Raw genomic sequence first — 8,271 nt, 5'->3', positions numbered from 1 at the left:
TTCGGCTGCAAAAGACCTCCCTCTGAGATGGAGCCCAAGCTGAGACATAACTGGCACACCCAGTCGTTCCTTAAATACCTCCAGGGACGGTGAATCCACCATTTCCCTTGGGCAGTCCTCAGCCCAGTCAATAATCTTGTAAGCTGCCGAGTCATGTGAACTGTTGTGGCCAAGCACAAGAAGCTGGATTTACAATCATGAAAACCTGACAGACCCAAGCGCTTCCCACCGAGAGACATAATTCCCCTGTCCTCCTCACACAGCTGCTGACCGTGAAGCATCTACTTAGTGACTTAGTAAAATCAATGAGGAGCAGGCGTCAGCTAAGGACTGCAAGGAGTGGAAACATTTAAAAAGGAAGATATTTGGAGTGTGACCCATCTGTTCAGTTATGCAAGGTGCATGGAAATAATGAGATTAAGTTAATTCTGGTTCACTAGATAGAGCTTCCCAAGTATCTGCTTTACTTAGTGCCCTTCTAGGTTGCTGTAAGGCCCCAAAACTCTTGCTTAAGGAGTGCAGGCAGTCCACTCAGTCTCTTGTGCCACATGCTGGTAAGAGCCACACATTACAGGAACAGGGACACTGCCAGCTTGAGGTCAAACTGCGTGCCTCAGGTGCCCTGGTGCCCAGGGTGGTGGAGGAACCCTGACAGCAGCGGGACAGGAGGATCTGCTGACACCCCGAGGAGCTGGGCAGGGCACCCCACGCCCGCAGAGCTCCCATCTGACACAGATGATGTGTTCCTGTGCTGTGCTGCACAAGCATGCTGGCACGGCACTGCTGCTCGTAGGAAACGCTACAAACCCTGTTTTTTCTGAGGCATGTGCAGACTTTAGCTCATGCCTTGCAGGCCCACAAGAATATCTGTGTGGTGTTCTTTGTTCTGGTGCTGCATGTGCTCATAGCTTACTCTCTCAGGCTGTACAGGGGTGCTTGCCTTTTCCTATTCTTCAAGTTTCCCCTTGGAGGCTATGCATTGTTTCCAAACAGGATTTGTCACAAGCTGAAGGAAGCCACCACTCTTTTCAAAATCGATGCAGTATATATCATATCTATGTGTCAAGCTCAGCATCTGAAACACATAAATAAACACAGTGTATTATGAGCAAGGGCTTATATGCTAGGACTTGGTCCAGAACCCGGTGAAATAAATTTGATATTTTTTTGCTAGGCATTTCAATAAAACTGTTGTGTAGGCAAAAAAAAAAATCATCAATATAAAGTCTAACTTCTTTTCATTGTCTGATATGCTCTGTCATATTCCCAAACCAGTGTGAAAAAGCCAGATAGAGGGGTTGATAATGAAGCCTTCTCTCCCCTGTCCAAGCTATGAGCAGGTAAGGAACACTTCGTTTGCAGCCTCCTTGGCAGCAGAGCAAGTGATGGGCTGTCACCCAGGTTCCTGGAGGGCTGGGCTGAGCTGAGCCACAACAGGGAATAATGGCATGGGCTGGCATGGGCAGCTGTGCCAGGGACAGTTTTCGTTGCTCACCTTGGCCACAGGGCTTGGTTTTGCCCCCACTCCTGAGCACTACCTGACAATGCAAGGAAAACGGTGCTCATGAAAGGCCAGGAGGGAGGCTTGGGGCTGCTGACGCCTTCCCTTCCAGAGCCACCGAGGCCCTGGCTGGAGGACAAGGACATCTGAAGGACCTGTGGACCACGCAAGAACCTGTGGCCAGGCTGTGCAATGGGGAGGGCTCAGACAGAGCCTCCAGGGCTCCCCCAGGAAAGGTGGGGGCACGCTTGGTGAGCCATAAGGAGAGCCGCCATCCCTGGCCCCTGAGAAGAGCTGCGGGCACCAAACCCAGAAGCAGAGCGTGGGAAACACCCCTGTGGGGGCCCACCCAGCAAAAAGCAGTGGAAAGAAACGTGCAGGGATGTGGTGCTGTGGGAATAACAGCAACCAAGCTGTCCTGAAAAGATGGTGTCAACCACATGGCAAAGCTGTTCCACAGCAGCTAAGAGAGGGCCACTCTCTCACCAAGTCCAGCAGGAAACCAGCACCTCCCTGCATATGGGCAGTGAAAAAGCAAACAAACACCAAGTTTCTACCCCTCAAACCTCAATGAATCCTCACAGTCCCCCTCTGAAAGGTTCTCATATTCCACAGACTCTAACAGACTAATAACATGTGCTAAGAGTAAAAATATTGAAGGAGTGTCACACAAGGGTTACAAAATTGCACAACAGTCTAAGAAGTTGTCCTAGATGGCAAGGCAATAGGTATTGTATTTGCCATCTGTTAGAGGTGTGGAAGTTACCTTCTGTTAATTGGGCAGTTTTCTTTATCTCTTCCACAAGCCAATCCTCCCTCAGGGGAGACATCTGCTGTTAGTGGGCCACTGAGTGTCACTGCATGACTGATAAAATCACAGCATCCCATTATAAGGTGCTCTGCTCAGAGGGAGGAACCAAGCATTAGTAGCTGGATATAATCTGAGATTTTGGGACACCAGAGCAGCCTTTCCACTGGATTTCCCACAGGAACAGCTGCCTTTTCCACTGGATCTTCAGAGGAAGACTACACCCTTCTACAGAACTACTGCTCCAACAGAACCACACCTGGCACTCCAGGAGGACTGCAGCCACCATTCCAATTGGACTGCTACCAACACCCTGACCAACAGGGTGTCAGGTTGTATTCTGACTCTGTCAGTGTTGTTTTGTATAACTGCATTGTTTATTTTATTTTTAAAATTTTCTTCCCTAATAAAGAACTGTTATTCTTGCTCCCATATCTTTGCCCAAGAGCCCCCCTTAATTTCAAATTCATAACAATTCGGAGGGAGGGGATTTACAGTTGCTAGTTCAGGGGAAGCTCCTGACTTCCTTAGCAGACACCTGTCTTTTCAAACCAAGACAGAAGTATGTCTTAGAACTCACAGTACAATATTTATTATTGTCATTTATGCTAGCTAAAACAAAAATTAATGAGCCTCTGATAACTGAATCTGTTACAGTTACTAAGAAGATCTTATGCTTCTGTCTCGGACATGGGCTACAGTGCCCATCTATTAAAGAGATCCTAGAACATATTTTAATAAGTTTTCTCATTATATTTCTACTTGTAATATAGCTAGATCGACCTGGAAGATTCTAAGAATATAATCATCCTAACATTCTAGATCTAGATCTAGACTAAAGCATACATAGAACATTAATTTAGAAATATCATAAGCAAACTTCGGTCGCAAAATTATTTTTAACTGAGAATTTGCCACCTGTCATCATTTAAAAAAACCCAAAAACCTAAAAGTCATCTGTTAATATTGCTTGCACTGTTACCATATTGAGAAGAAAATTTAAATACCTATATTTCTTCAATTGTTCATAAGTTGTTCATGTTAAAAATTTTGGTTTGCACTAGATATTAACATAAGCTTGTTTTTTAAAAAATAGAAAACAAAGAAAACCTCTGAGAAAAATATATTCATATACAAACTTCACAAAAGTTAAACCCTTTTTCGTTTGAGATAAACGAGAAAGCCTCATCTGGAAGAGGTTCCTTCACGTCCTCATAGTGAAAAAGAGACCCCGTCAGCAACCCCCTACCTTACTAATACTGTTCAAAGCTCCTATTTTTAGTTATTAATACAAAGCAAAAAAGGGGAAAAAGGTTGGGTGAATGTACAATCCCACCTTGAAGTCTTAGGTAGTATCATGTTCTCATGTCTTTGAACCAATCATGTAACAGCACAATAATCCTATGATATTCAGCTGCCTAAACCAGCTGATAAATGTGTTTCAATGGACGCTGGAACACGCTGGATACATTTGCTTATCCTGATGTCCCCTCAACAAACATCACAAGGACCTATCCCATGGAAATCCAAGACTCTTAAAGTGTCAGTTCATATAAGAGCTTGATTTGTTTACAACTTATGTTTCCTGTTTATGACCTGCTTTTCTGTTTACAGATTATTTTCTCTAGTAGTTGGGTTTTTCTCTAAGGGATAAATGGTTTAAAAGTTAAATAGTTTCTTGGTTTTAGAGATAAGTTGTAACCTATAAGCACTAAGCCTGTGACCGATGCTAACCTGAGCTCTTGCCTGGCAGATTGTGGATGTGAATGCTGCAGCTCCAGTGCAAATTAGACCCACGCTCGTTTCTTGGTTTTAGAGATAAGTTGTAACCTATAAGCACTAAGCCTGTGACTGATGCTAACCTGAGCTCTTGCCTGGCGATTGTGGATGTGAATGCTGCAGTTCCAGTGCAAATTAGACCCACGCTGTCTTCTGTCACCCCATCTGCAAAGGGGCCTTGCAGATGGGTGACGGAGAGCAGATGACAAATGTTATAAAGACAGAAGGGTGAGAGGTTGCCATGCCCCAGGGCAGGCTGGCTGGCGCTGTGTGACCGCCCCGGCCCCTGGGCTGACTCTGCAGATGGGTGACGGAGAGCAGATGACAAATGTTATAAAGACAGAAGGGTGAGATGTCACCATGCCCCCAGGGTGTGTGACCGCCCCGGCCCCTGGGGTGAGTGACAGCGCCCTGGCCCAGTCCCAGCTCCGCAGCATTTCCCGGGCCAGAACCTGAGGGGGCGTGGAGACCAGACCAATGAAAGTATCTGGACTGGGCTTTTCTAATGCCCTTTATAAGGAAGGGCTGAGGAATACACTCTCTCTGTTGCCACGTGAAGATCTGGGTGAGTGGTCTCTTTGTCTCCTGCCCACTTTCCGCCCTGAGTCAGTGCAGCAGGTGTCCAGCAGCCTTTGGAAGGTTCTGGAAGGCTCTCTGCAGTGCTGGCAGTTGCTGCTGCATCTGGAGGCTGCACTTGCAGCCCGGTGCCTGCGCTCTGGCTGTGACGGTAACTAAACCTCAGCCCCTTGCTCCGTTCCCCCAGCCCATCCTGGCTGTACCCAGGCTTGGCCCCAAACACGGCCCCATGGGCACCGCTGTGGGGTGGGAGCTGATGGGAAAACTGAGGGAGCTACACAGCAGGGCCTGGAGCCAGCAGGAAACCCATGGAGAGAGCCTTGCTGGCTGGGGAGGGCCCTGTGCCCCCCACTCGCAGAGCCTGGGGGGCATCCAGGGAATTGTCACCAGGTGCATGGCCTCTGCTCAGGTTACTGCTGGGCCTTCGCTTTTGGCCACCATCAGAGGCAGGCACTGGGCTAGAAGGACACCTTGCATGTGCATGATACATTGTTATCAAAAATAAGGAAATGTGAAATACGAATTTTACTCATTTATTTGTAAGACTCTTTGCTGTCTACATCTCTGGTGAAGATAGGGCAATGGTGAGCCACAGTCATAAAAATGAGATTGTGAGACCACGTCAGATGGAAAAGATTTATATCCATGAAATTGAAGTAATAGGGAAATCTGTACTGCTCAGCTCCTAAGTGTGAAATCCTGCTTGGCAGGCTGCATGTTTTAAGGTGGAAGAAAAAAGAAGGATTTCTTTCAGGTGTTGGGTTTTGGTTGTTTTTTTTTTGTTTGTTTTTTTTGGGGGGGTTTTTTTTTGTTTTTTTTTTTTTTTGTGTAAATAAGGACATTTTAAGGCATGTAAATATAGTAATTTTTTTTTGTGTGTGTGTGTAAATAAGGACATTTTAAGGCACGTAAATGTAGTAGTTCTTTTTTCAGTTTTATTGGGAACCCTGAGACCCATGACACAAGGGTTAATGTCTTAAACTCAAGGACTGACAAAATGACACAACCAAGGTCACTACTGTACATTAAGATGTGTACTGTAAGGTACAGCACATTAATCATCAAAGTTGGAGACTGTACTAGATGAGCTCCATCACTACATCAGTCAGTTCAGAGCTTTCACAGTTGAGCTACGACTTCTGAGAATCAGAGACTTCCTCTTCTGCAGTGATATTTACCTCTTTTTGGCTGGCTTCACAATTAACCAGGATTTTCTAGCTCAAAAATATAAACCTTTTTATTTCTTTCTTTTTTTAAAATTTTCAATTTAATTGCTGTGTCTCTAGGACTTCTGAGAATCAGAGACTTCCTCTTCTGCAGTGATATTTACCTCTTTTTGGCTGGTTTCACAATTAATCAGGATTTTCTAGCTCAAAAATATAAACCCTTTTATTTCTTTCCTTTTTTTTTTTAAATTTTAATTTAATTGCTGTGTCTCTAAGTTTCTGAAACTTTCCATTTTTTAAGATGCAAAGAGACTTTCTAGATCAGAAGATTGGCCCCAGCTTTATCACACTGCAGTGCTGGATGTAGTAAAAACATCAGAAATGAAAAAGCAGAACAAAAAAACCCCACTCATCAGATAAAGTAAAGGAATTGATTTAGAGTCTGCTTCTACAGAAGGCCTCACTCCTCCTATGTATAAATTATTATTCAAATAACTTGCTGATATAATTATTTCTAATTATTCTTGATTAGAGTCCTGGAATTGAGTAATTACATCTTGATGAATGCATCATAAATGAAGGAGATACGGCCTAGACAAGGATGAAATGTCATTTTTTTTCAGTTTATTCATTTTTGCTAGATAAAAGGACTCAGAAAATTTAATTTTCATGATCCTGAACAGAGGCTCGCTGGCCTTGCCTTTATTACATTTCTTTTTGTAAGTTAAGTTGTAGAACCTCTTCTGTTATGGAGGTGAAACTCACTGTGATTTTTCATGTTTAGGAAGGCTAAAAAACACCTTAGAGTTGTGCGATCGACATGCAAATAACATGAGTGTGTATGTTTCCTTTCTACAAAATCAAGTCTGTAGTGATGAGTACATTATTCCTAGGAGAATATAACCACTGGAGAAGCAGCAGTTAATTCAAAATAATTTGTTGATTTCTCTCAAATTTACAAAGAATACAAATTTAAATTTCATGTTTCCTTCTCTTGTTCATTCAACTATGCTTTTATTATTGTTTAGCATTTTACAATTTTACTGGTGCTTAGAAGATTGTAATATATATCAGATAAACATCTGAACTTGTTTTTTAAATTTTTTTTTACATCTTTATTAAAAGCTATGACAAAGCTACTGGGTCTGAATCTGCCACAGCAGAGAGTAGTGTAGGCTGGGGTTGGCTGCTGATGTCAAAGCATTCTGCGAGCAAAGTACAGAACTAATTGTAAAGGCCTTTGGTTCAGACCATTTTTATTAAAAATGTGCATTGATTTCAATGGTGTTGTGTCTAAGAAGATTGTATCTTCTGTCATGAAAGAGTGCTATATCTAAACAAAATAGATCCTGTCCACCAGCAGCTTGCAGTATTGGGTAAATTCCTATGGAAGCAAGCAGAAACTCACTGCCAGCTTGAGACTGGAAGTATCTGACAGCAAATTGCTATTGCAGAAAAATTCTACTGGCTACATGAGCTGTAGTTAATACTTAACATGACATGTTTCTGTTTCTTAATTTTCTTTGAGGTCATGAAGAAAAATCTGTGTGCATTTGCAAACGTGTAATCACATGCTAATTTCTGTCCACTTTTATTGTAAGCATGTCAGGCTGCACAAGTGAAGCCCTCAGGAAAGAGGTGAAAATAGATGAGACTCGCTGAAACTCCTTTTGCGTTCTCTTTCCTGCAGAAAGAGTACAACGTGTACAACTGCCCCTTCACAAAAGCAGAACCCATTGAGTCTGTCTAAGCAGAACCCATTGAGTCAAACCACAGCGCTCATTAGGAGGTGGGTACCAGAGCCACATCTGCCCTGCTGGGAGAGGATCAGCAAATGAGCAGAGACGAAGAGTCGACATGCTAGGAAACAGTGTCATGACCTCTGCTGGCAGAGGAAGGTTCTCAACCGATTTTAAGGCTCAAAGTAATGAAAACTTGGCTGCAAAGCACTCTCTGCAAAGAGGTTTCTCACTAAGTCATGCTAACCAAGAAGACAAAGTACCTGCTTCTGAAATCTTTGATCCTCTTGAAGTTACTGAAGAGCCTCAGGTACAGATTTTAAAACCTCATCTAGAGATACCACATCAAGCCAAAGTCACATCAATACCACTATCTTTTTTCCCATCTGAACTACAGCAACTGCTTGTAGCTGCAGCGAGAAGGGTCTCTAAAGCAAGGCAAGCTACAGAAACACAATCTGTAATTTACATATGGCCAGTAACAGAGATGCAAAAGAGTTCTATATCCATCTGTTACAATTTTATAAAGTCTTTAACACCAAGCAGCCCAGACTTAACAAGACACTGTTCTAGTCCTGATGTAACTGAAGATGAGACATGTTCCCAAATAACCCCAGTGAAAGAGCTTGTGCAAGAAGAGCCAGATGGAGAGACAGTAAGATTCTATCCTCTTATTTTAAAGTCATCTAACAGTGCTGTTTC

The sequence above is a fragment of the Passer montanus genome, unplaced genomic scaffold, assembly GCF_014805655.1.
Source record: "Passer montanus isolate IOZ18808 unplaced genomic scaffold, ASM1480565v1 scaffold2, whole genome shotgun sequence".
NCBI classification, from domain to species: domain Eukaryota; kingdom Metazoa; phylum Chordata; class Aves; order Passeriformes; family Passeridae; genus Passer; species Passer montanus.
The sequence above is the reverse complement of the archived record's forward strand: the minus strand, read 5'-3'. Positions refer to the sequence as shown.